Source organism: Aythya fuligula, chromosome 1 (genome assembly GCF_009819795.1).
Source record: "Aythya fuligula isolate bAytFul2 chromosome 1, bAytFul2.pri, whole genome shotgun sequence".
NCBI classification, from domain to species: Eukaryota; Metazoa; Chordata; class Aves; order Anseriformes; family Anatidae; genus Aythya; species Aythya fuligula.
Window position 1 is genome coordinate 11,157,491 of NC_045559.1, and position 27,914 is coordinate 11,185,404.

General features: G+C 35.9%; 1 non-coding gene across 1 annotated transcript; it reads right to left on the reverse strand.

Moving 5' to 3' along the window:
* Window positions 1-10,587: 10,587 nt before the first annotated feature.
* TRNAL-CAG lies at window positions 10,588-10,670 on the reverse strand. The gene has a single exon. It is a non-coding gene; the product is annotated as a tRNA-Leu (tRNA).
* Window positions 10,671-27,914: the final 17,244 nt, after the last annotated feature.

Sequence of the window (27,914 nt, forward strand, 5' to 3'; positions counted from 1 at the left end):
ACTGTATATTTGAGAAACGAAAATAAACACAGTAATTGATTTCAGTGATAGGGTGTGATTTTAGCTGGAACAGTTATCTATCCAAATCTCCATTTGTTTCAGGGTTAGTGCCTGCTTTCTTCAACAGTGGATGTTACCTTTCCCTTCCCACTGGTCTGTCCATCATACAGTTTGTCCAATCAAGTTCCAATTCAAATACTCGTGGTGATATTCTTGTATGAAATGTCTATGGATTTCCTTTCTAAAGTATTCCCATTTTCTTCCTTGAATTTCCAAAGAGATTAAGCTAGGAAAATGCCCATTAAAATGAAAAGTATTTATAATTTCCTGAACTGGAATGAATACAGCTCAGATTTATCTTGATAGCTATAATCAGAATGTAGTCCAAATTCCATTCTTATCTCTAGGATTTTTGGCAGACCAGAGTGAATCAGAGACAAAAAGCAGCATGCCATTAGACACACAAATGTTTTTCTTTCTTTGAATGTGTTCATTTAGCCACAGATACCCAATCAGCACAGTATATCTGGCTAAATGCATGTTTACATAACAGAAATGACACAAATTACAGTTATTGTAGTGCAGTTATACAAAGAAATGGAAAAGAAGGAAGTAATTTCTTCTTTGCCTCCTGTTTGAGGAATTCCTGGATGCTGTTCCTGGATGTACCATTGACATAGCACAGGGGGAAAAACAAAACAAAGCAAAAACAAACAAAGAATAACAACACAAGCAAACAACAACAACAAAAAACACTAGTTGTTGTTTTTGCCTACCCAGGCAAAATAGAATATATAAAATCATTTTGAATAAAAACATCTAGACGTCTCAAATCTGCAGTTCTATAATAAGACCTGAGATGGGTGTGTTAACCTCTATCAGACCTGAGTATTTGTTAAGGTACTTCATGTAATACAGAGAAGTTTGTAAATAATTTTGGATTTTAAGTGTTATACCAGGTAAATAAATGCTGTTAAATTAAAAGTCAAAATCCTTAGAAGCTGCATGAAATTATAGCATCAATTTTTATAACAGACAGAACAGATACCATCTACCTTGGCATTTGTAAAGCATTTGATACTGTCCTGCACAACATTCTTGTCTCTAAAACGTAGAAATATGGATTTGATGGGTGGGCCACTTGGTAGATAAGGAATTGGCTAGATGGGCACAATCAAAGGGTTGACGTTGATGGCTCAATGTCCAGGTAGAGACCAGTGACAAGTGGTGGCCTTTAGGGGTCTGTATTGTAACTGGTACTATTTAACATTTTTGTCATCAATATGGGCAGTGGGATTGAATGTACCCTCAGCAAGTTTGCTGATAACACTAGGCTGTGTGGTGCAGTTGACACACTGGAGGGATCCAGGTGGACCTCGACAGGCCAGAGAGGTGGGCCTATGCAAACCTCATGAGGTTCAACAAGGCCAAGTGCAAGGTCCTACATCTGGGTCAGGGCAGTCCCTAGTGTTGGGACTGCCCTGACCTATACCCTACACAGACTGGGTGGAGAATGGATTGAGAGCAGCTGCAAGGAGAACTTAGGGGTACTGCTTGACAAGAAGCACAACGTGAATCAGTAGTGTGTGCTTCCAACACAGAGAACCAACTGTAACTTACGCTGAATCAAAAGAGGAGTGGCCAGCAGGTCAAGGGAGGTGATTGTACTCTGGAGGAGAAGAGAGGTACTCTGCTCTCATGAGACTTGACCAGTAGTACTGCATTCAACTCTGGGTCTCATAGCATAAGAAAGATGTGGACCTGTTAGAGCAGATCCAGAGGAGGGCTATGAAGATAATCTAAGGGCTGGAGCACCTTTCTTGTGAACAGACTGAGGGAGTTAGGGTTGTTCAGCCTGGAGAAGAGAAGGCCCCAGGCAGACCTTATAGCTGCCTTCCAGTACCTAAAGGAGGCCTACAGAAAAGATAACGAAGGTCTTTTGATCAGAGAGTGTAGCAATAGGACGAGAAGTAATGGTTTTAATCTAAAAGAGGGTAGGTTTAGATTAGATATAAGGATGAAATTCCTTACTCTGAGGGTGGTGAGGCACTGGACCAAGTTGCCCAGAGAAGCTGTGGATTCCTGGAAGTGTTCAAGGCCAGGTTGGATGGGGCTTGGGGCAACCTCGTCTAGTGGGGTGTCCCTGCCTATGACAAGCAGGTTGGATCTTTAAGGTCACTTCTAGCCCAAGCTTATCTATGCTTTTATGATTCTATGAAATCTACTATTGGACATAACAAAGTGCATAAAAATTATACCAGTCTCAAAGATAAATATTTTTTACATCTAAGAATGGTTGAACAAAATGTAAAGCCAAGCTCAGGTTTGATTCATTACAGTGAAAAATGTCATTAACATTTTGTTTTTGCAATTATATTTAGTTAAATGGCTACTGTAATTATCCTTGAATATGGCTTTGCGAAAATCTAGCTATCTGAAATAGCTATCTGAAATTCTTGTGAAAAAAAATAGCATTATTTAAGTATGACTAGTCATACTCTGAAACCTGAATACGTTTAGAAGAGTTGAACTAATCAGATGCATACCTAGGGCCTACAAGAGAGGTAGAATACACCTACAGGCAGGTGTTGAACATACCTTTCTTTTGAGAATTTTTTTTTGTTATTTGAAAATAAACCCTTATCGTACTTCTTGCTTCTTTCAAAAGTGAATCAAAAATTTAGACAATTTAATTTATTTGTTTCATGTTTTTCATGTTTTCTTACTTTTTAAAGGGCAAACTATCAAAACTATCCTAGCAATATTTGGCAACACTAACAAACTGCAAGTTGTAAACTGCCATCAGTAACTACTCCTCCCTTGACCTTTCCAATGGCATAACCACCCTTGCTGGAAATTGTGTGGATACTTATGGCAGCTTTGTGTAAAAGTAAGGGAAATTTCTGTGCTACAGTAGGGACAGAAACAGTTAACTGATTTCCAGTAAGTCTCCTAAACAGACATTATATATTAAATATATACATGTCATTATTACCAACTTGGAACTGATTCAAACAAATAACCTATATTCAATTAATAAACATCTGAAGCATCCAGTCCTCAGACTCTATAACTTTTCCATGTGTAATCTAAAATATTGAGAACATATTTATAATTTAACACAGTTATTGTGATCCTGTGCCAACTATTAGCTCATGGATATAACTTGAACACAAGGTTACAGGATAATCAGAATCTACAGAAATGTTTGTTTTTTTACCCACAAAATCTCTACAAATTACAGTTTTGTGCTTTAAACATATTAATTTCTATTTTTGTTCTTACTGTAAAATGATAGAAAGAAGATTTGTATGAAAGCAGTACAATATGCAAGAAACACTGCCATCATGTGAGTATGTGTGTTCAAACAGTACATTTAGCATAACATCAATCAATAGGCTTTTCCTGCCTACAACCTACAAAGTACCTAAGGGTACTTTGTAAGGATGTGCTAGTTTGATAAAATGCACATTGCACTTTAATTTGTGGAGCTAATTATTAAGAACTAAAATGCTGAATCAAATGTGAATGTTAAGAAAAACTGGATTCATTTTCAGAATGAGAGAAACCTGGGCCCATTTCAGGTCTATAGTAACTTTAATTTTGACTTGACTTTACTAGAGTCAAGACTTTATCCAGTAGTTTTAAAAGAAACCAAAGAATGTGGCCTGGCTTACGGTACTATGGATTGTCATATAAGGATTATGGCCACAGCAGCACCATTTTGTTGCTGACTGTTCAAAAGAATCCCAGCCATCTAGTCACGTATAAAATGTCACAGCTGTTGCATCTGTCTTTATCCAAATATTTTTCACAACATAGAATGCACATAGCATTGTGTGAATTGCCTTTAAATTAGTAGTTCGAAAAGGCACTGCAACTCATTTATGACACATTTTTCATTAAGTACAGATCTCAATATCATTTATTTTAGTTTCCATATCAAAATAGTACTTGATCTATCTTCAGGAAAACTACAGACCAGGAAGCCAGAGAAAGGAGTATTCACTCACTAGAATGTTTTCTTTCTGCTGTAACTGTAATAGAGCTTATTAAAAACAGAATTGCTTCAGTATCGAGCATATATAATTATTTGAAACTAATTTGTACTTGTTTTATTTCTAAATAAGGTCTTGAAATGCAGAAATATACAGCTTCTCTAAAAGCAATTTTTAAAGGTTGGAACAAAGGATCAGAAATCATATTGATATTCAGAAGATAGTTTAATTTTGAACTGTTTTCCTAATAATATGCCTATAGCCTGCAATTTTGTTTCATAATGTATGTCATGATTTTTCATTTGTCAGCCAGAAATTAGTCATATTCCATGATATTTTGTCATTACTCCCAAATTTACAGATATCCTATTTTGATTCTGAAAACTTATTATTTTTATTGTTTGGATTTACATAATAGTTATAAAGCATTTTCATTTATGTTAAATACTTTTTTTTTCTTAGTACAGATCTTTTTCCTCATTTCACCTCTTAGAAAGTCATTTTTTAACAACATTTATGATTCAACACAGGAAGGTAAGTGGCCTGATAGAGTGGGCTTGTCATTAAATACTAGAAAGAAGGATAATAAGTAGTTGCAATAGCAAATTGGAATGGGTAATTTAATTTTCTCTCTCATTTTTTCCTTTCCTCTTTTGCTGACAGTATTGTCTGATTATTGTGTTTTCATATGAAAAATAGCTGATAGTAGTCATCTCAGTCCTTCTATCATCATCTGAGTTTGGAGATCCTGTTTTATTTCTAGTGTACTCATCTACCAAATACATTTCTCTTCAAATTTGGAATCAGAAAAATTTATTCCTTCTTGTTTACAGTTTGTGTATAACTTCTTTTTATCTCTTTCAGTTCTGAATTTACAAAACAGACCTTCATTTAATGACTTAAAAAAAGAAAAAAAAAAAAAGAAACAACATCAAGCATGCTGTTGCATACCTGAAGAATGTGGGATTTAGAAAAAAATTAAGAATTATAAGATCAAACTGAAGTTTGAAATCAATGTAACATTTTTATTCCTCATCCTTTAATTTTATTTAATATCCGTTACAATATTTCATTTCAATCTAAGCCTATTCTGGAACTGTATCATATCATTAAATTTTACAGATACTACCATTTCAAACATCTCTTTAGGACTGCAGTAGAAGAGGTGAAGAACAATGTGTCCTTGGGTGCCTGTGATGTGCAGAAGCCTTGGAATACATTACTTCAGTGCAGCTGGACATCTGCTACACAGAATGTAGCACATCCACAAAGAAAAACCTTCTGGGATTCATTTTGAAGGAACATGTTCAGGCTTTGAGAGAGGCTGATGCAGAACAGGCTGAAGAACTGGATCTAAGATCATGAATTGAAGCTTAGGAAGGATCCAAGTAGAAATATATTGCCAAGGAGAGAATGGAGAGAGACCAGGTTTGGTCAAAGATTTGGTGCAATACACCACTTCTTCCAAAACTTTATTGATTTCCAGGCATTTGAGGTTCAGGACATTGCTCACTTATGAGATGCCCTGTGACATCTTTGTTGAACTTCAGCTGCTATTCTGAAATGAATATTTCCCACAGACTAAATTACATGGATGTCTCAGGCTTACATAGATATCTCAAACAGCATTAGATGTCTGTGTGTAAGCACTTGAAAAAATCCTTCGCAGATATGTTCAGGTCCAGATTCAGGCACATAAAGGTGCCTGCAATGTCTTTATTTACACGTGAATTTGGTATTTAAGCTTCCGTTGTCTGCCCGCTATGGAGGCTAAAGATCTACTCAGTTCCCCCAAAAACAGTCCTGCATCTGACTGGCTGTAGCTCTTTAGACTTGACTGACTGTGTTGACAAGGGGTTTAACTCACTTGTCTGGACACAGGTAGCCAGTGGAATTTCGCTCATTCTTGATGTTCAGTATACCTACACAGGTGGAGCATGGAGGAGCCCTACAGCAGCCCATGTTCCTCTGGAGCAGCAACTGGAGTCCAGGCACAAAAAAAAAAAAAAAAGGTTGGGTCACCTCAGGTGACGGGAGCTGTCTGTGTGCTGACGACTGAGTCATCCATGTGGATATCTCTGCTGTCTGTAACAGGAGCTGAGATATCTAATTTGCACGTTAACATCTATACTTAGGCTTTTAAATTTAGCTATTTTTCTTTTCATGGTGAATCCCACCATTGATGTTTCTCCTTTATTATTTGTCAGTATTGCAGTTAAATTTGTCATTTAACCTTGTTAGCTAGTGTGAGCCTAGACTCCCATTGGACTACTTTATTCTCCAAAGCTGCTGTCTCCTGCTTGCATTGTGCTACTAGAGACCTGCAGTTGCAGCAAGTATCATTTCATATCTTCCTTAGAGGAAAACAGAACAAGCTCCTCTCTTCTCACAGAATCACAGAATCATCTAGGTTGGAAGAGACCTCAAAGATCTCAAAAGTAGCTATGACTCTGAATACATTGATACCTATTGCTTGTAGAAAGGATAACACATCATCATAAAGTTATAGAATCAGAGTGGTTTGGGTTGAAAAGGACCTTAAAAACTATCTAGTTCCAACCCACTGCCACAGGCAGAAATGCCACCCACTAGATCAGGTTGCCTAGGGCCTAATCCATCCTGACCTTGAACACCTCCAGGGATGAGGCATCCACAGTATCTCTGGGAAACCTGTTCCAGTGACTCACCACCCTCTGAGTGAAGTATTTCCTCCTAATCTCTAATCTAAATTTGCCTTCTTTTACTTTAAATTTTACTTTAAAACTATTCCTCCTTGTACTGTCATTATCTGCCTGAGCAAAAACTTGTTCTCCATCTTTTTTATAACTCCTCTCCCTCCTTTAAATATTGAAAAGCTGCTATGAGGTCACCCCAGAGCCTTCTCTTTAGGCTAAACATCCCCAACTCCCTTAGCCTGTCTTCATAGGAGAGGTACTCCGGACCTTTGTTCATCTTAGTGGCCCTCCTCTGGACTCATTCTAATACTTCCATGTCCTTCTGAAGCATAAAACTCTGTTATACATCATGAATTATTTGAGAGTTACATTTATGCTAAAATAGTAAACAGGGCAAGACTCAAAGTTCAAACACTGGTATATGGTACTGTGTAGTGGCCAACATGTCTTTTGGTGTGTTTTTGGCTTGTGACAACTTTTCCCAGATAATACTAAGAACAGATCAATCTCCAACAGACAGCATGTATAAGGGTGTTGCTGCAGGAGAGATTTTTACAATATAGACATGTATTACAGACACTTGGTGCCTGTGGGCTGAAGAACAAACCCTGTGCTCTCTTACTTTTAAATACTGATGGAGTATAAAGGAAAATCAATAAGCTAACTGAGGCTGAAAGTTATTACAAATAAACTGCAGAATCAGTATTTGTGTCTTTGTGTCAATTGCAAGTTTAAAAGAATCATTTGAGGGAAACTCATGAACAGATTAAAAGAGCTGTGCTTGTCAGACAAATCTTTCTCAGTCATAATTGAGCCAAGTTAAGTTTGGTCCTTTGCTTCTTTAGGAGCTAAGATTTGTTTATCTGAAGACTGAAGATTGTAAATGTTCCAAAGAATTTACTAGGGGGGAAATTATACTGCAGAAATGTTAAACATGATATACTTCCATCATTATGATAAAGGAATGCTGTGTACATCAGTAAATTTTACATAAAGGAAGTGATTCTAGGGCTTAAAATTTCTTTTTGCTATGAAATTTAATAGAAATAAGAGACATCATTAAAGCAAGTTCTTGATAATTTGAGCATGATTTATTGTGGTATCTTCAGATATGCTAAATGCCTCAAGGACTAAAGGAAATGAAAATAAGAAATGTGTTTAAAAAAATAAAACTCCTCAGTGTACTTAAAACATTCATGGGTGGTGGATGCACTTTGGGCTGTAATGATTCTAGCAGCTGGTTACAATAGCTTCTTACTAAACAGAGACTTTCTTTTGTCTGAGAAGTTTTCTCTTTCAGACAAAGATAACGATCTTCCAAAACTACTGCTTAAAATTTGGGTGACTTGAACACGTCAATTGAACAAAATAATAATATTTTAAAAGTTTCAAATGTTGCTCAGGCTTGCTTGTAGACTGTTTATTATGATAACAGGTTAATCTTAATTGAAACATAAAAATGGTGTGTATGGATTTTTTTTTTTTTTTTTGAGTAAGCATATACTGAATGAGAACAATGTATTCCCTTTTCCTGAAAACATGAAGTAAGGTAATAACAACAAAATTATCAGACATCATAGTATCCTAATAAAAGGTACTTTTAAACAAGATAAGTAAATAAATTAGGTTACTAATTGCTTTGAGATATTAGGGGGTACAAATATCTAACTTGATTCCAAGAGATATTGGACAAATTCACAGAGGATCAAGGACTCAGGACTGTCCAACATGGGGCAAATTTAACTTGAAGAAGTGTCCAAACCAGCAACTTCCAGAGGCTTGATGGTAAGGGGAAGTGGCAGCCTGTACTTTTACTGCTTTTATTTTTTCTTAATTTTTGATAGCGGCTCTGTTAAACATAAAATGTTGGATAAAATTGATATTTCATTGGACAGAATAAAGTGGATTTATGCCTGTAAAGATGCTCATCACTCTATCTTGTTATGCCATCTAATATAGGTTAAAGGGGGTTGGACCCAATGATCTTTTGTGTCCCTTCCAACCCCTACAATTCTGTGATTCTGTGAAAGTTTGTATGCATAGTCTTTTTGAGGGGTGAGAAAAATATATACTAAATATAGTAGAAGATACTCATAAGCCACTTCATATTCAATGTATATCTGAGTTTAAACATATAATGACTGTAAATGGAAATTTAAAATCAGATATTAAATTTAGAAGGAAATAACTGGTGCTCTATTTTGGTATCTTGTACTTACATTAGGATATGTTGAAAATTATATAGAATCATAGAATCATAGCATGGTTTTAGGTTGGAAGAGACCTTAAAAATCATCTAATTCAACCTCCTGCCATGGGCTGGGATAGCTTCTGCTAGACCAGGTTACCTTCAAGCCCCATCTGACCTGGCCTTGAACACTTCCAGGGATGGGGCAACCACAGCTTCTCTGGGACAACTTGGTCCAGTGCCTCACCACCCTTAAAGAATTTCTCCCTGTGTGTCTAATCTAAATCTACCCTCTTTTACTTAAAATTACTGCTTGTCCTATCACTAGAGTTCCTCACAGAGTCCCTCCCCAGCTTTCCTGTAGATCCTATTTGGTATTTGAAGGTTGTTATAAGGTCTTCCTGGAACCTTCTCTTTTCAGGCTGAAACAACCCAACCCTCTCTGCCCTTTCCATTAAGAGAGGTGCGACAGCTCCTTGATCATCTTTTGTGGCCGTTCTCTGGAATATTCTAATATTTCTATGTCCTTCTTGTGCTTGGGGTACCAGAGTTAAATGCAGTGCAGCAGTACACAGCAGTCCCCACAGTACAGATGGGGTCTCATGGGAAGAGAGAAGAGGGGGAGAATAACTTCCGTCGATTTGCTGGCTGTTTCTTTTGATGCAGCACAGGGCACAGAAAAAATAAGTTTCTTCTAATATCCAACCTAAACCTCCCCTGGCTCAACTTTAGGCCATTTCCCCTTGTCCTATCACTGGGACCATGGAAGAATAGACTAACCTTCATCTCTCTACAGACTCATTTAAGGTACCTGTAGAAAGCAATAACATCGCCCCTGAGCCTCCTCTTCTCCAGGCTAGACAAGCAAAGTTCCCTCAGCTGCTCCTCGTAACACTTGTTCTCCAGACCCCTCAACAGCTTTGTTGCCCTTCTCTGGACTTTCTCGAGCACATCGATGTCCTTTTTGTAGCAAGGGGCCCAAAACTGAACACAGAACTCAAGGTGCAGCCTCACCAGAGCTGAGTACAGGGAGACAATTACTTCCCTAGACCTGCTGGTCACACTGCTTTTCATGCAGGCCAGGATGCTGTTGGCCTTCTTGGCCACCTGAGCACACTGCTGGCTCATATTCAGCTAACAACTAATACTCCCAGCTCCCTCTCTGCCAGGTAGCATTCCAGCCACTCTTTCCCCAGCCTGTAGTGCTTCTTGGGGTTGTGCCCCAAGTGCAGGACACAGCACCTGGCCTTGTTGAACTTCATACAGTTGACCTCAGCCCATCAGTCCAGCCTTTCTACACCCTCTTGCAGAGCCTTCATACCCTTGAGCAGATCAACTTGCTGTCGTCTACAAAATTACTAAGGGTGCTCTCTATCCCCTCATCTGGACCACTGATAAAGATATTGAAGAGAACTGGCCCTAATACTGAGCCCTGGGGGACACCAACAGTGACCAGCCTCCAACTTGATCCAACTCCATTTACCACAACTCTTTGGGCCTAGCTACCAAGCCAATTTTTAACCTGACAAAGCATATGCCAGTTCATGCCAATAGCAGCCAGTTTCTTCAGGATAACACTGTGGGAAATGGTGTCAAAAAACCTTACAGAAGTTGATAGACCACATCCACAGCATTTCCCTCATCCACTAAAAGCATCACTTTGTCATAGAAGGAGATCGAGTTCGTCAACCCATGCTGACTGGGCCTGATCGCCTGGTAAATGAGATGTCAGGAGTGGGATTTGAACCCACGCCTCCAGGGGAGACTGCGACCTGAACGCAGCGCCTTAGACCGCTCGGCCATCCTGACAACTTATTATATTCTTGTCCCACTAGCCATTATTATTTTTGCCTGATAAACAAGCACCTTGATAGCAGTGAGCTTAAAAAGACAATTAATTGAATCATACATAAAGTTTTCAATGTCTTGGGTATTTTTTCTTCATTTTCTTCCCTGACAGTCTAGGCAGTTCAGCCACTTAGAATATAAGACAGTAAACAATGGATTGGACATCAAAATTTTGTATTAAAATAAGATCAAAAAGGATAGACATATGAAGTCTTAGTTGAAAACCCTCCACAATTTCATAATGTATTTTAAATATATTTTGTTTCCATTTTTCTCATTTAGAGGGTCACTTGGTTTCTGTCTCCAATAGTAAATGAATAAATAGATAAATAAATAAATGAAACTCAAGTCAGTGTCAATTTATTTATTATTATTATTGCAATATATTATATATTTATTACATATTATCATGATATATTTTATTATACTATAATGTATATAATTGCACATATATTATGATTTATTTATATATTTTATTGCAATAACAATAAATGAATTATTATTAAATAAATATATTTTTTTCTTAATAAAAGTGCCATAAACATTAATTCTATATTAAAATTTATTCCTTACCCTTTAGGAATTCTGTCCCTTGTTTTTAAAATGAGATATGGAAGACATCTGTGTGCATGTGTTCTCACTGGTCCTCCTTTAAAAAACAAATCCAAAAAAAAAAAAAAAAGTGAAAAGTGGAGTCTTTTTGCCATGTTTATTACTACTTCAGAAATATAGGGAAGTTTTTGGAAAAAAGCAGACTCCATAATTTGTTGTTAACAAAGCATTAATTTTGTGCTTTTGTTTTCAACTTTGTTTTCAATTAGTATTCCGGGGATAGAGAACTACGAGTGACAATACTACCAATGTATATTTTCATAGCCATAAAAAGTGTTTTCCTTAGTTATTTTGTAGTAAATATAACAGTAATATGATGCTATTTCTAAAACCAAGGATAACTTCAGGTCTGATCAAAATTAACAATTTATTATTAGTATTTTAAGCTCTGGCAATTGGACCTTTTTATGGGGATTTATGATTATCTGACTCTTTTTGGATAACTTACTTATACAGTGGACTAACTGGTCTAATGCTAAATGTCAGAAAACAGCTATGAAATCTGTGGAGTAGAATTGAGGCGTAACTATGTCTCTGGAGTATGAGTAATTATGTCACATATATTAGAAAAAAAAATTGTATATGTATCAGAGTGTAAGCATCCAAATGGCTGCCTTGTTGCTTCCCTTGACTCATACAAACTGGGACTGTGTTACCAACTCACTAAAGAGCATTGCTATATAGGACTGTGCAACTTATCCTGCTTTCAGCATGTGCTGCAAAAAAGGGTAAAGCTCCTTTAGTTTATATAGCTACCTTTTTCATTTGAAAAAATAATTTGAGACTGAGTAGTTTTCAGAAAGATATATATGTGTGAAAAAAACATGTGTGAGCTTGGATACCTAAGTTGCAGGGAAAGATTCTGTAGCCTGTATCATGCTGGATGTGAGATTACAGCTTTGTGAAAGGTACAAACCAACCAGACAAGATCTCCTGTCTTATATGCAGACTTCCTCCAACTAAACGTACAGAGCTACTTAGAAAAAAGTTTGCAGATGTCAGGTCCTTAATTCTAATCTGTGTTTTTAGTGTTATATGAAGAAACTTTTAACTGTCATTCTATTTGCTTTTTTGTTGTTGTGCTTGCGGTTATTGTTGGTTTGTTTGATTGATTGATTGTTTTTTAATGAAAATAATCTATCTGCATCTTGCTATTAATTTTTATAGTGATTCTTCATCATTAGGAAAGATTTAGAATTGTTTTGCTGTTCAAACATCATTTTACATTTTTTTTCTGGATAAGATACTTTTATCTTCTTCTCATGCAGTCTCTCAGAGGATATTCAAGGGTTTGAAACATCTTTATTTTGGTTTATTGGATTGCAAATTTGATCTGATGTTATTTTTAGCTAAATATTGAAAAGAAAAAAAAAAAAAAACACACAATAGTAACACACACACACACACAAAAAAAAAAAAAAAAAAAAAAAAAAAAAGCTGTTGAGATTAGTACTGAAACTAAATATCTATAAACTGTAACCTATTTATCAATACCGATATAACAGAATATACATTGGAGTCACAAGACAGATTCTTCTAAGTGTCTCTAAGATTGTAAGAAAAACTACAGTACTAGAATCCAAGGACTTTTGGAAAAAAATAAATACCATTGAATAAGTATAGATTTAAATGTTTGCATAGTTTCAGAAAAAGCGTGTATAAATATTCACTACAACATGCAAAATAGTATCCATTCTACACACAATTACTTTTTCTATATATTGTTAAACTGTGCTCAGACTTATCTAAATGGAACAGGTTCAAGAAAAAAAAATTAAACTCTGTTATAGAATTCTCCATAAAATGTAGGATATATTTTCTACCAGTTAGCTGGGCTTTTTTCCATTAGAAATGAACATAGAGAGGGAGATGCACTCCAGAAAGTGATTCATCCTCTCTCTAAAGTAAGACAAATTTTCTGGACACAGTTTTCTCTTTCTGTTGACTAAAGGGGGTGCGGTGTACATGGAAAATACTAAAATGTCCTGCTTTTTTCTTCTCAAGTGCCTCACTGCTACATTTTCCTCATTCTAATGATTATCCTGCATACAAATTGTAGCCAGTATACATTAAAGTCTGCCTCTGCTGCATTCACCGTGCATAGCTTTTGTCAGTTATTTTAATTATTGATTGGCTCTTGAAGACCTCACAAGCAGCTGAAATTACAGTCTGTGATTCCTTTCCTGAATCCTTTTAATAAGCATTTAGTATACAACCAATTTGCCAGCTTCTCTGCAACTATGCAGAGAAGCTCAAGCACATACCAATAATTTATTTGGAGATGTGTTCAAAGAAAAACAGACTAGTCTAATTTAGCTAACAGAGCAATGTGAATCTACAACACAGCATGTTTCTAAACTAAGTTACCAATGCCTTGCGACTTTTTGAGTTTGGAGGATAATTTTCTCTCATGCTTAGCATGCTGTTTTTTCTCCCATCCCTAAAGCTAACCATTCCCATTCACCATTTCAGAGGTAGCTCTTTTCCCTGGGACACTTATCTTAATTCATTCTACACAAGAAGAAATACATATAAATACATATAAATACATATAAAAGGAATATATATTGTACAGAAACATGCAGAATTACACCTTTATAAAGTGCAGCTTACTTTCTTTTATAGCAGTTATCTGTATATCTGTGTGAACATCTGGATGAGTTCTTGAGTAGAATGAGCATATTAACTTTTTATTTATACTTGTAATCAATGTAGAATATGAAATAAAGGAATTCATAATGTATGTATTACTTACATATTATACATATTACATTATATTTATGCCCTCAGACCTTCATTTTCTCTCTTCCAACTCCTTTACTAATATCAGCTTTATTTTGTGAGGCTTCCTTAAGTACCATAGATACCCAGTGGTTTTGAGGGTTGATTAGCAAAAATGTATAAACCACACATGCTTGTGAGACTTCCTTCTAAATGCACCAGGGAATATTCAGCTTTGCCTGGGGAAGTAATTTGAAAGGATAACTGATCAGGTCAAGTTCAAGAGATCTTTTTCTAGTCTGTTGATATAAATTAGGTGACCTTGGAGAGATCCTGGCCTGAGTATAAAGTCTGTGGGTCTTGTGAGGCTTTGGGGGAGAAGACAAGGATGAAGTCATCAAACAAGCTCTTATTTCTGACTAAGCTGCGGAAAATTGATTTTAAGTATACAGCTTATTTTTCAAGATCTAATCCTGATAATGATAGCTTAAAAAAACAACAAAATCCATTTGCCATCTCTTTGATAACAGTAGCACATTCGCAATAGAGAAATTGTTCATTATAGGTATCATCTAAAGGTCTCGTCTAAATTTTGCTTTTGGCGAATTAGGTAGCTGAAGAAAACTGAAGAGGAAAGAAAAAACAATCATAGCTCTGACCTCATTCCTGATATTCTCTTCCCACTTCTGCCCCTTTCCCATCCCAAAGGTGGAGAACAGATTTGCCTCTATTGTTGGAAATTTCTAACTATTCCACTCTGCTGTCAGCACTAGCGTGGTGTGTGCTTTGACCCTGAAACAGTCAGGGTATTTCTGATCTGGCAACAGCTCTGTTAAGTTGTGCAGCATCCTGGTGAAGAAGACTGATGCTAGCCTGGGGATAACTGTGTCATATAAACACACACTTATATTTCCATATGTCTGCCGAGAGCATAACTCTAATTGTTGTATGAAATCATCTCACTTCATAACTTCACAAGCATTGAAATGAAATGCCAATATGTTTATAATTTTAATTCCCTTCATTGTATTAGGCAATGTCTAGACAGAAAAAAACTGAATCTTCTTTTACAGTGGCTAGTTTTAAGTTATAAGTTCCTTAATAGTTTTAACAAAAGTGTAGGATCTCATAGCTTTTTTGAGGGTTAATATCCTATTATAATAATAATGTTATAGCACTAATAGTGTAATAATGTTAGCTTCCACTAGCTGATGGCAAGTTGTGCTATTGCAGTTTTTAAAAATATTAATTTCTGTATTGTTGTTATTGGTTTGCACTCAGCAAATTTAAAATTAGGCACATAAATATACTTGCTATAACTCCCATGTAATATCTAGAAGAGAATTAAAAAAGCAGAACACCTGACTGAAGCAATATTATAAGATGTTCTATGTGGAGAGAGGGTGAAGATACAGGATAATAAAAATGCATTTGAAATTTAATATTATAGGGGAAATACATATATATCACATATTACTAATGCATGCATATCAGTACTGGGGGAACAAAACTTGAACAGAAAAGAGATCCTTGATAAATAACTATTCTCTATTATGACCATGGGAAATTTGAGATTCAAAGTGTGGAATAAGGTTACAAATCTAGTATCCAGTATCCAGTATATCCATAATCAAAGTGTGTTGGCTCTGATATTATTAATATCTAAATAATGATGAGCCCACTGGAGAAAATCACAATTTTCTGGTAGCCCAGGTTTCAACTTTTGATGCATGTCAGAAAAAAAGAAAGTCTGTAACAGAAAAACAGCATTAGCAAAATCAAACAGGATTATTTAGTTAGAAGAGTGCTTCCATCTGCAACACTGACATTTGTACCAATGCTGTAAAGATTCGATATTCCCATAGATTCATATTAAAGCCCAAAGTAATGCAACTGTAGGAAAAAAAAAAAAAAAAAAAAGCATTTGTGGTGCTCTTCTGTACAAAACTCAGTATCTGATGAAATATTTGATGCTTGTGAACAGTACAACATAGAAGGAACAAACCTGTCATAAAAAATTAATTCATACGAAATTCACTTTTTCTTTTCCCTGATCATCAAGATTTTGAAAAGAAGATGGATCAGTCAGGATCTCCTTAGATCCATCTGCTTTTCTGTTAGTACAACCCAGAGACTGCTCTAGACCTACCCTCTAGACCTACCTTCTACCCTACCCTTCTGTTCTCTAAGGAAGTGGGAATCAGCTGTGAGATAACAAACAGGTCCAGGTCTATCCCAATATAGAGAGTGAGGAATTGGCAGTCTACCTAAAATATCTTCACAGAGAAAAGAGCATGAAGAATTTTGCTTGTAGATTTGGCTATGGTAAATAAATAATCTCTGAAATAAGAAGGGAGTAGAAGAACATACTTTATGCTGCTGCAGTTTAGACAATAGAATCTGTTTAATATTCATTGAAGTAGCATCAGATAGTCAACATTCTTTATTTTCAACAGTCTAGAATAATAAAGAATGCATAACCTACCCCTTAATCAATCAACCTCACCTTCACTGTGTATTTGCTGATACTTGCAAAGATTTAGGATAAACTGGAGGAGATTTGTAAAAACATCTTCAATTCTTTTATTTATTTATTTATTTATTTATTTATTTATTGTGAAACATTTGGTTCACACTTTTGAAAACCAGAATGTTTTGTAGTGAGGCAAAATCTTCTGTACAAGGACTGGCATTGGTCTTTGCCATTTCTTCAAACTAAAGATGATTCTGAAACATTTACTTATGTTTATTACTGTTTTTCCCCATAAATGGTCCCTTTGAGCAAATATATTTCTTTAGCCTTTCCTGAGCACAGTATACATGTGGCCATGTATAACGCAGCACTGTTTGCCTAACCTCTCCTTGTCTGCTTCTGTTGCATTTTTACTGGAAAGCTTCCAAAAATTTTGTTAAAAGCTGTTCACAATTAGATCAACAGAACACTTGAGCTTTGTTGGAGTACTGCTTAGGAAACATGCATGAATAGTATTGCCTGTATAAAAACATGTTAAATACAAAACTGAATAAAACAAAATTCACGATTATAGAAGAACATATAGAAGAACTACTCATCTGAAGTCCCAAAGGTAACATAATCACACAGGCTATGAAGCCAACTATAACCCCAGTACAAATGAAACTACACTGTAGTATCAATGAGTAACTGTTGGGTCACAATTTTCTAAGGAATATTCAGAAAATAGACAGCAAATTATGAGTGGAGAAGTATGTGAAATACATCAATATTCAGAGAAAAAACTGAAACAAGAATTAATTAACATGTCTGCTCTACAGATTCTGACTAATCATTTAGTACAATGCTAGAGAACAAGATACTGAAACAAAGGTTGTACTAGGATTATTGAATTTTATAGTAAAATTGATCAAGCTCAGATTGGAAAAAAAAAAAAAAAAAAGAAAAAAAAAAAAAAAAAAAAAAACAGATAATGGTTTATTAACCACTTAACAACCTGTTCAGCTACTCTGAGAATATCCATACTTACCACAGACTGTACAGCTATCACCAGTCACAACCGTTCTTAGATATCCATCAGATGTTACAAGGTATCCAGCAGAAAATAAGAGATGGGATTCTTCTAATCTAATTTAACTATCAAAAAGATAAGCATCCAATGTCTAAGCCCAGAGACTCTCAGTACACTGCAACAGATATCACGAAGAAGCTGTTTATGGTGTATTAAGACAGGCATCTAAGACAATTCAGATAAATAACTACCTGGAGATCCTAGCACCGTTTTTATGACCACAAAGGAGATGATGTAGTTAGTTTAGACTGAGAAACTCTAGTATGGTCAGAACAGTGAATGAAACCCACCTGAATATTTGACCTCCCAGTGTCTCTACTGACTCGCTGAATGCAGGGTGCTGTCATCTTTCATTTGTGTGCAATAAATGGGATACTACAGAGGCCATTGTTGCAAGCTTGCCATTACCTAAAGTAGATTCTTTTGTAGATTAACCTACAGAATAAGTTCCTGCTTTCTCATGTAATCACAATTCAAGTATAAATAAAGGATTGATTCCTCACTAGGGATATAGTCTTCTAATACTTTGAGCCAAGAAAGCAAGGCCATCATCTTCTTGAGAGCTTAAAAAAGTAAGAAACAAGCTATAGAGTTTTGTACATTTTGGTTTGAAAACAATGGAAAAAGCAGGAAATCCACCCAAAAGACCAATATAGTAGTCTAGACAGGAAATAGCTAGGGCATGAACCATTATTTTGGCCCTTGATAAAGCAAAAAAAAAAAAAATCTGAATTGTTGCTATAGTAAGCACGTTTAATGTGAGTGATCTGGCAGTTGTACCAGTAAGAGTAGCAACATTTAGTGCAGTGTGAAATCACTGATTCTTAAAGATGAAACATGAATTAGGTGTGAAGAAATGAGTCTGAGAAGCTTTCTTTGACATTGCTGGAGCCAGGATTTCCCCTGTGAGTGGAAGCCATACCACATTATAACAGAAGCATTATACATCTGCTTACACTCATTTTGCCCAGGTGTGACCTGATTAGAGTCAGATACGTAAATCTTTTATAGGAAAAATATTATATATATATTCCCAGCATTGTGGAATTGCTTTATATACATATTCATCTTGTTAAGAAAAAAATTAACATTTAAATACTTTAAAAACAGAGCCCTTTGAAATAGCTTCCTATCTGACAATTACTCTTTAGTTTCTTAGAAATGTAGGATGTTTTTAAAAGCTTGAGAATGAAACAAAATATTTGGTTTTCACAAACAGAATGTTTTAAATAATTTAAACCATATCTTTTACAATTTTGTTTTATAGAAATCTCAAAAATCCTGCCTTTTCCATAAAAGAAAAAGTTTGAAAAGTTTGAAATTGACAACAAACTTCCAAACACACACACACATATATATATATATTGCCAAAGTTGTACTATGTATTAAGTATCTGAAATGTATGGGTGATTAGAGAGACCTAAAATTTGTTTATTTTTTAAATCATCCTACTTTTATGAACTGAATGAAATTGCAGCTAGAAATATATATTTTTTGCATACATGGAAGAGATACAACAGTAAACAGTAAACCCCTTTGAAAATATTTTAGCTTAAGACTGTAAACAGTTATGCACCACTTATTTAATATTTAATAAATCCTAATTATGTAGGACCAATGTACATTTTCTGCAGAAAGGTCATTGTAAAAACAGTTTCCAAACACACATTTTGCAGCTAAAGATTAATTGGACATTAGCCTGAAAGATCTAAGAAAATACCAGTGTCTGTCCTGTGTGCACATGCACGTGTGTGCACTCCTGGTGCAAACATCTTCGCAATGGCAACTGAAGATGTTGTTTAACTGAAGGCCCAGAAAGTGGGCATTCTTTTCATTCTTTTTGATGGCCAGCTAAGCTATCCCTTAGCTAAGTCCTCCCTAACACAGTGTGTTCCTTAGTCCTTCTGCTATTCCTGTGCTCACAAGCAGCCCAAATGACAATGCAGCCATATTAGGTAGGAGAGTAAGATTCTCAATACTTGTTACTGATAGGGTGAGCATTTCTTTTTAAAACAATAGTAAACATTTATGGTTCATGTTCATTGATACCTGATTTACGCACTAAAAAGCAATAGGAGTCTGAACTCTGTCTGGTGTGACCGTGTGTGATCATGTTTCTGTTGTGGCATGTGTGCTGTGCCAGATCATAGCTTGGCTTGGGCTGCCTTTGTGTAGTTGCACGAGAACAGATGATACTTGATCTGATCCCGAGGCTGCCAGGACAAAAACCCTATCAAAATATTTAGAAAAAAAAATGAAGCAGCAGTATGAACATGTACCAGATCTGTATTTAGTGTGTGTGGCTTCAGCTCTTTTGATCAATTACTAGAAGTTTTAAAATTGTTTTAATCTTCTTTGAGTGCCTATTTAATTATATGGAAAAAAAAAAAAAAAAGGAAGGAAGGAAGGAAGGAAGGAAGGAAGGAAGGAAGGAAGGAAGGAAGGAAGGAAGGAAGGAAGGAAGGAAGGAAGGAAGGAAGGAAGGAAGGAAGGAAAGGAAGGAAGAAAGAAAGAAAGAAAGAAAGAAAGAAAAGAAAGAAAGAAAGAAGAAAGAAGAAAGAAAGAAAGAAAGAAAGAAAGAAAGAAGAAAGAAAAGAAAGAAAGAAAGAAAGAAAGAAAGAGAGAGAAGATTTTCTAATGCTGAGTTTCATACAGCAAAAGCAAAAGTAGTAGACCTGTTCTTAGAAGAATGTCAGGCTTTTGGCTGGGATAGAGCTAATTTTCTTCCTAGTAGCTGACTTGCTGTGTGCTTTGGATTTAGGAGAATAACACTGATAACATGCTGATGTTTTAGTTGTTGCAGAGCAGTTGCTTCCATAAAGCCAAGAACTTTTCAACTTCTCATGCTGTCCTGCCAGGTGCACAGAGGACTGGGAGGGGAAAGATGAAGACAGATGACCCCGACTGGCCAAAGAGAGGTTCACAAAGAGCCTCATTCATGATGACATCATTCACATATGATGTCATCTAACTATAAAACTGTGTGAAGTTGGCCATGGGGCTTCTGTTACACAGGGACTCTGGGCATCAGTTGGCTAGTGGTGAGCAATTATTAAGTATTGTGCATGACATACTTTGTTTATAATAATTGTTATTTATTATTATTATCATTTTCTTTACTGTTTTCTTTACTAACTGAAATTATCTCAACCCATGAGGCCTTCCATATTTCTCTTTAATTTTCTCCCCTGTTCCTCGGGGGGGGAGCAAGCAAATGGCTCTGTGTTTTTTTTCTTCCTACCATGTTAAACCACAACAAGGGGGAAAGGAAAAAATTTCCTCGATCCAGCTGATTTTCATTTTCATCCAAGGCAAAAATAAAATGTTGACTATGAACTACATGCATGTCTAAAATAAAATAAAATAAAATAGATTTGGAACCTAGACCTCATTTGTTAAATGTGAAAGCTTTCATAACCACACCCACATTTCCCAGAGATTAAGAGGTTAGGGAAAAAAAATAGATTTTTTACTTGGACTATCTCATTCTTTTAGAGCCTTTAATAAAAAAGGGATATACTTTTTTTTTTTTTTGTCTTCTCTCTTTTTTATTTTTTATTTTATTTATTGTTTTGCTTTGTTTTGTTTTATTTTATGTGTCTGCATTTTTGGCATCTGTCTATGTGCAGAAAATAATGTCCTCAAATTTTATAGAAAGTCTGTGCTTTATCTTTATTCAACTACTTTATTATTCTGCTTTGGGTGAGTTAAGATTTGCTTAAGTAAGGACATGAGAACATGGAGACCTGGAATCACACCTGCAGCTGGTGCATGCAATCTCATTTCCTGGGATTTCCAGACCAAAGAAGTTCTAATTTTGTTTAACTGACCCCTCAAACCTGTTAAATTTTAGCTTAATTAATTTCATATCATTTCAGTCAGTTCTCAAAAGAGAATGAAAAAAACATGATTGAATTGTTTGATTGAAAACATGATCTTGCATTGCAGAAGAACACGGGGATAGATCACAGCCAGGAAGACCAGGAAATTAAAAAACGGGTGAAATTTCCACAAAATGTCTATTTTAACCACATCCAAAGTATTTTTATTTTTTCCCCTCAAACATGTACACTAATTCTCTTTGCTTTTTTTTTTTTTTTTTTTTTTTTTTGGGGGGGGGGGGATGGGGTGGAGGGGGGTGGGGAGGTGTTGATTGTTTTATGATCAAGCCCCTTTTAAAAGATGGAAACATCAAGCCCAGCTTCTGTTAGCTGCTGCTCATTTGTTTCCACTTTTTCCTCGCATCAGTTTTGTTTATTTGAATGTTTTAATGAACTTGATTTGGGGATCTACATATAGCCATATGTGGTGGCAAGCTAAAATTACTCCTCAGGTCACACACTAAAGAGTTTGGTCCATTGAATTTGAGGTCTCTGAAATCTAATCCTGCTTTTGCACTGTCAAGTCTTGCATGGCTGACAGCAAATCAGCAGTAACGAAAGGTCAGCTTGGAAGTCAAAGACTTACAACCTCTAAGTCTCTTTGTCTGGAGATCATGAAGTCTTATTTCTTTCCCAGTATTTAAAAATAAGAAGGTGTATTCAAGAAACCACCTGCTTTAAAAAAGGTCCTTATTCATTTCCTTGTAAATTACAATTTGGGTTTAAAATAGATATAAATTAAATTTAAACAAAATGCAAGTTAAAAATAACAATCAGAACTTTTGCCACTAGTCTTCCAGGATGAAACTCAGTCGATTAAAAGTCAGTGCTCTGTTATCTCCCTTGTGGCTTCTGCTGCAGTCCTTGACTCTAGTGTTTCACAAATTGCACTGCACTAGTGGTAGCCTGTGTGTCTCTTTTTCTTCAGAGAAATAAGCTTGCTGTTTCATTCCTGCTCTGAACTTCATCAACGGGAAGTTACAGCACTCTTAGTTGTTGGCTTCATTTTGCTAGCAAATGTCTTTTGAGATGGAATTGAGGATCCTCTCATTCCCCATATTTTGTGTCCATTTGCTTGAGGAGAAATTGTAAGGTCAGAGAAACCTAAAAAAAAAAAAAAAAATGTATCTTGGGATAGGCACGTGCAGGACTTTATTTGACTTTATACCCATGTATAGTCATATAAATCAACTCCCTATAATTTAGCACAATATTAGATCCAAGAATAAATCTAAATGACGATGAGATCTTTGTCATGAGACCAGAGGTAAAGCTGAGGATTTTAAAAGTTTTAGACTTTGTTCTTTAATCCTGATGATTCATAAATTTTTGTAGAGATCCAAAGAGCTAAAAGAAGGGATGAGAAGGGATGCACATATTCCTTCTGCTATTTCCCTGAAAGCAGTATACACACGTGAGGATTGTTACTTCTTTCTCCACAGGTTTATTTTCTCTACAGTATATGGAAGTTGGCTTTAATTTCCAATATTTATTACAAAAGGTTTTATATGTGTATTCAGGGTTTTGGAATAACAACATATTTCTAAGTAGCTTGAAATAAATAGATAAAATGAATGGCCTTGTATTTTACTGTTACTCTTTGGTTTATGCAGAATACTCAGAGCAATATATCCTTTCCCATTTTCTTTTCATTTTTATTTCATTCATGCTACATTTCAAACCATGAGGGAGGAAAAGAATAGAAATTTGAAAACTGTAACAGCTGTACCAGAATCAGAATAATGCCATGGTTCATTTCAGTACTTCTTTCAGAAAATAAATAAATAAATAAAATAAATTAACAGTCTTTCTCTCCTCCTATGGCTGCTTAATATGGAAATTATTTAATTTAATTATTATAAATGATCCTGTCAAATAAAGAAAATCACCATGGCCCAAACAAGTCATGACAGTATTACAGCTTCCTAATTAGAACAAATCACTAGTCTCAATTAAAAATGAATGTCTGTATCAAGAATCAAAGAAGCTTTTATTCCTCACTCATATTTATATTTGGGAACACATCTGGTCTGTTTTAAATGTTTTCTTCAGTGCTAAAAAGGGTAGAATCTTATAGCTAAGTTATACAAGCTCTGACCCTGAAGGTCTTTCCCTACAAGGCTCTGAGATGAGCCATGATGTTATGAACTTCAAGGGAAAAGACCTGCAGCTCATCCTCAGCTTGCTAGATTTGGTCTTAGGTTTGCATGTTGCAAAACCACATATTAAAAACAAACAAACAAACAACAACAACAAAACTGTTTTCTGTCAGCTCAGTGCAGGGTATGCTTTATGGCTCAGCAGGGTACGCATGAAGGAGAAAGGGTTTTTTTTAGCATAGTACATCCTGGTTTCAGCTGGGATAGAGTTAATTTTCTTCTTAGTAAGATATGGCACTGTTCTTTGGATTTAGGATGAAAACAATGCTGATAACACGGCAATGTTTTAGTTGTTGCAGTCAAGGACTTTTCAGCTTCTCATACTGCCCTACTAACAAGGAGTCTGGGGGTACACAAGGAGCTGGGAGGGGACAGAACCAGGACAGCTGACCCAGACTGGCCAAAAGGAGGTTCTATACCATATGGTGTTATGCTGAACAGTAAAAATGGGGAGGCTTGGCCCTGGGGAGGCTGCCACTGCTCAGGGTTGGGCTGGGCATTGGTCAGCAAGTGGTAAGCAATTGCATTGTACATCACTTGCTTTGTATTATTGTTATTATTACTATTATTAGTAGTATTCTCCCTTCATTTTCTGACCTATTAAACTGTCTTTATCTGAACCAATGAACTTCTTACTCTTTTATTTTGATTCTTTTCCCCATCACACTGGGGGGGCTGGGTAGAGAGGGAGTGAAAGTCTGTGTGGTGTTTAGACTGCTGGGTTAAACCATAACAAACAGCAAGTGAAAAAAAAAAAAAAAGAATAAAGAAAGAAAAAAAAGGAAATAAAATAATATATATAAAAAAAAAAAAAAAAAAAACAACTTTGGATAAGAAACAGATTGATAAAAGGCTTTAAAATATCAGAATAGATAGGCAGGATCAAAAATACAAGGATAGATGGACAGATTTCCACTCGCACTGGCATTGTTCTTTTATTTTAATCACTAGGAATACAGCTTCAATGAGCTTCAATGAAGAAGTCTTAGTTACTTTTGTTCATGGGAAACTCTGTTTGTAAAGTGAATACTGAATAAAAAAAAAAAAAAAAAAAAAAAAAAAGAGGTAAGAATGTTTATTTAATGAAAGTAGATTAAATATGTGGTTTCATTCTTCCTGCTAGTACTAAAACTTTACTGAATAAAATTGCTTGGAAAACTTTCATTGGTGTAATCAACTTCAAGTCCCCATATAAAATCATAAATATTTATCACAAATCATTCCCCTCAAATATTTTAAATGAAATGGTTCTTCCACTAGAAACACACATTCATCTATCCTAGTTGGATCCTAAACTTCAGCATCAGAAGACTTTATTTTTGAAAGTAAAGAATTTTCTTGGTTAAATAGGAAAGTGGTACTGTATCTATGCTGTATTCAGAGTAACCGGAAAAAAATGTTCTGTATAATGTAATCAATGGGCAAGAAATATGCAAGACCACACACATGAATAAAACGAACAGAATATTCTCTAATATTATACAAGATATACTTTTTTTTTTTTTTTTTTTTTTTTTCCCTAGGCCACACAACTTGATCACTCATCTTTTTGTAGTTTCTCTGATCATCCAAAGCAGTCCTGGACCAACTACTTGGAAGGCTCATTGCAACCAAGAAGGTAAGGTAAAAGGAAAGATAAGTAAGAAACGCTTATCCCAAAATGTTATGTTGCTCATTCAGGACTTGTGTATATGCATACAGTCTAGCCTAATAGCAGAGTCAAAGCTACAGACTTCGTTCAGATGGAAAAAAATGTGTCTTTCCATTTTTGTTACTTTTTATCAAGAGGTGAAAATTGGGATGTCATCATAAACAGAGGAAAGAAACATCAACAATTGCAAAATAAGAATTTAAACTACAGAAAAAGATTCTTCTTTTTTTTTTTTTTTATTGGGGGACAGGGAGTGGGGGTGGCTAAGGATGTTTCTAACAATTCTTTGTATATAAAACTCTCTTGCCTTTTTTAATCTGTACCTTTCTTTAACTAGTAAAAATATTATGTATTTATTGCATCAATTATGTTTATGTTGATGGCTAAACTTTATCTTACCCTGAGGATAACAAGATTTTTGAGATGTTTTGGAAAGCACTGAACATTCAGTGGAACTAATTTATGTGTGTATTTATAGCTATATTTACACTTCACATCAGAGTCCTATTATATCTATAAATTCCAAATCATAGAATGTCTTAAAGATCATCTGTTTCCAATCCACCTCTCACTAGAGCAGGTTACCCAAAGCCCCATCCTGCCTGGGCCTGGTCTTGAACACTTCCTGGGATGAGGCATCTGCAGTTTCTCTGGGCAACCTGGTCCAATGCCTTACCATCAGACTAAAAAAAAACTTCTTTCTAATGTCTAATCTAACTATGTTATGTTATGTTGTGTTGTGTTGTGTTGTGTTAAGTTATGTTATATGTTTTTTATGTTATGTTATGTTATGTTATGTTATGTTATGTTATGTTATGTTATGTTATGTTATTATTTTTGTGTGTGTGTAAATCCATTCTCCTTTGTCCTATCCCTAAAATCCTGACAAAGAATCCCTCCCCAGCTTTCCTGTAGGCCCTGTTAAGGTATTGGAAGGTGTCTATAAGGTGTACCTGGAGCCTTCTCTTTTCCAGGCTGAACAACCTCACCTCCCTCAGCCTTTCTTCATTGTAGATGTGCTCCAGCCCTTTGATCATCCTCATGGCTCTCCTCTGGACTTGTTCTAATAGGTCCATGTCCTTCTTTTGCTCAGTGACAAAACAAATTGTGTGGATACTGCATGTCCAAAGAAGGGCAATGAAGCTGGTGAAAGGTCTAGAGAACAAGTCTTATGAGGAGCAGCTGAGGGAGCTGGGGTGGTTTAGCTTGGAGAAAAGAAGACCTAGGGCCTTCTTGTACTTCACAGTTAAAGGAAATTGTAACGAGGTGATGATTGGCTTCTTCTTCCAAGCACCAGGTGATAAAAGTACAAATGGCCTCAAGTTGCACTAGGGGAAGTCTAGGTTGGATTTTAGGAAAAAATATTTTTGAAAGGATTGTGCAGCATTGGAATAAACTGCCCATGGACATGGTTGAGTCACTTTCCCTGAAAGTCTTCAAGAAATGTGTAGATGTGGTGCTTAGGGACATGGTTTAGTGGTGGACTCATTGGTACTAGGTTAAAGGTTGGATTAAATGATCTTAGAGGTCTTTTCAAACCTGAATAATTATATGATTCTATGATAAAAACAGTATATACTACCTTCTCTATGGAGACAATTTCTGACAGTTTATGTAGGTAATAGAAGAAAATATATATCAACTTTGATGTATGATGACTAGGAGAAAAAAAATGTTTCTCATTGTCTGACATATTTTGGAATTATAATTTGATCCAGATTTAGAAATTACCAGCTTTATTAAAATCTTTAATTAATTCTTTAGTGATATAAATACCTAGATCTTATTTTAATGTTTTATATTTCTATATGAATTCTAACAACAAAAAAAATCTCCTTTACAATTATTTCTACCATAATTAGGTCCATCTTCCTTAAACATTTTGTGGGCTCATATTTGAGGAAGGAAAAATTACTTTCTGTGCTTCTTACCATGGAGGCTGAGAGGTATTCTGGTATATGCCTACTACATATATAAATATATATATAAATATATATATATATATATATAAATATATGCTGCTCATGGCTTGAACTGGTGTACGCTTCGTTGAGTTAAAAACTGGCTGTATAGCCAGGCCCAAGGAGTTGTGGTGAATGGAGTCAAATCCATCTGGAGGCTGGTCACTATTGGCATCCCCCGGGACTCAGCACTGGGGCCAGTCCTCTTTAATATCTTTATTGATGATCTGGATGAGGGCATTGAGTGCACCCTCAGTGACTTTGCAGATGACAACTAGTTAGGTGCATGTGTCGATCTGCTCAAGGGTAGGAAGTGTCTGGAGGTTCAGGAGGATCTGGAAAGGCTGGACCAATGGGCTGAGATCAACTGTATGAAGTTCAACAAGGCCAAATGCTGGGTCCTGCACATAGGGCACAACAACCCCAAACAGAGCTGCAGGCTGGGAGATGAGTGGTTGGAAAACTGCCTGGTGGAGAAGGACCTGGGAGTATTGGTTGATAGTTGGCTGACTATGACCCAGCAGTGTGCTCAGGTGGCCAAGAAGGCCAACAGCATCCTGGCTTGTATAAGAAGCAGTGTGGCCATCAGGTCTAGGGAAGTGATTGTCCCCCTATACTTGGCTCTGGTGAGGCCACACCTCGAGTACGGTGTTCATTTTTGGGCCCCTTGCTACA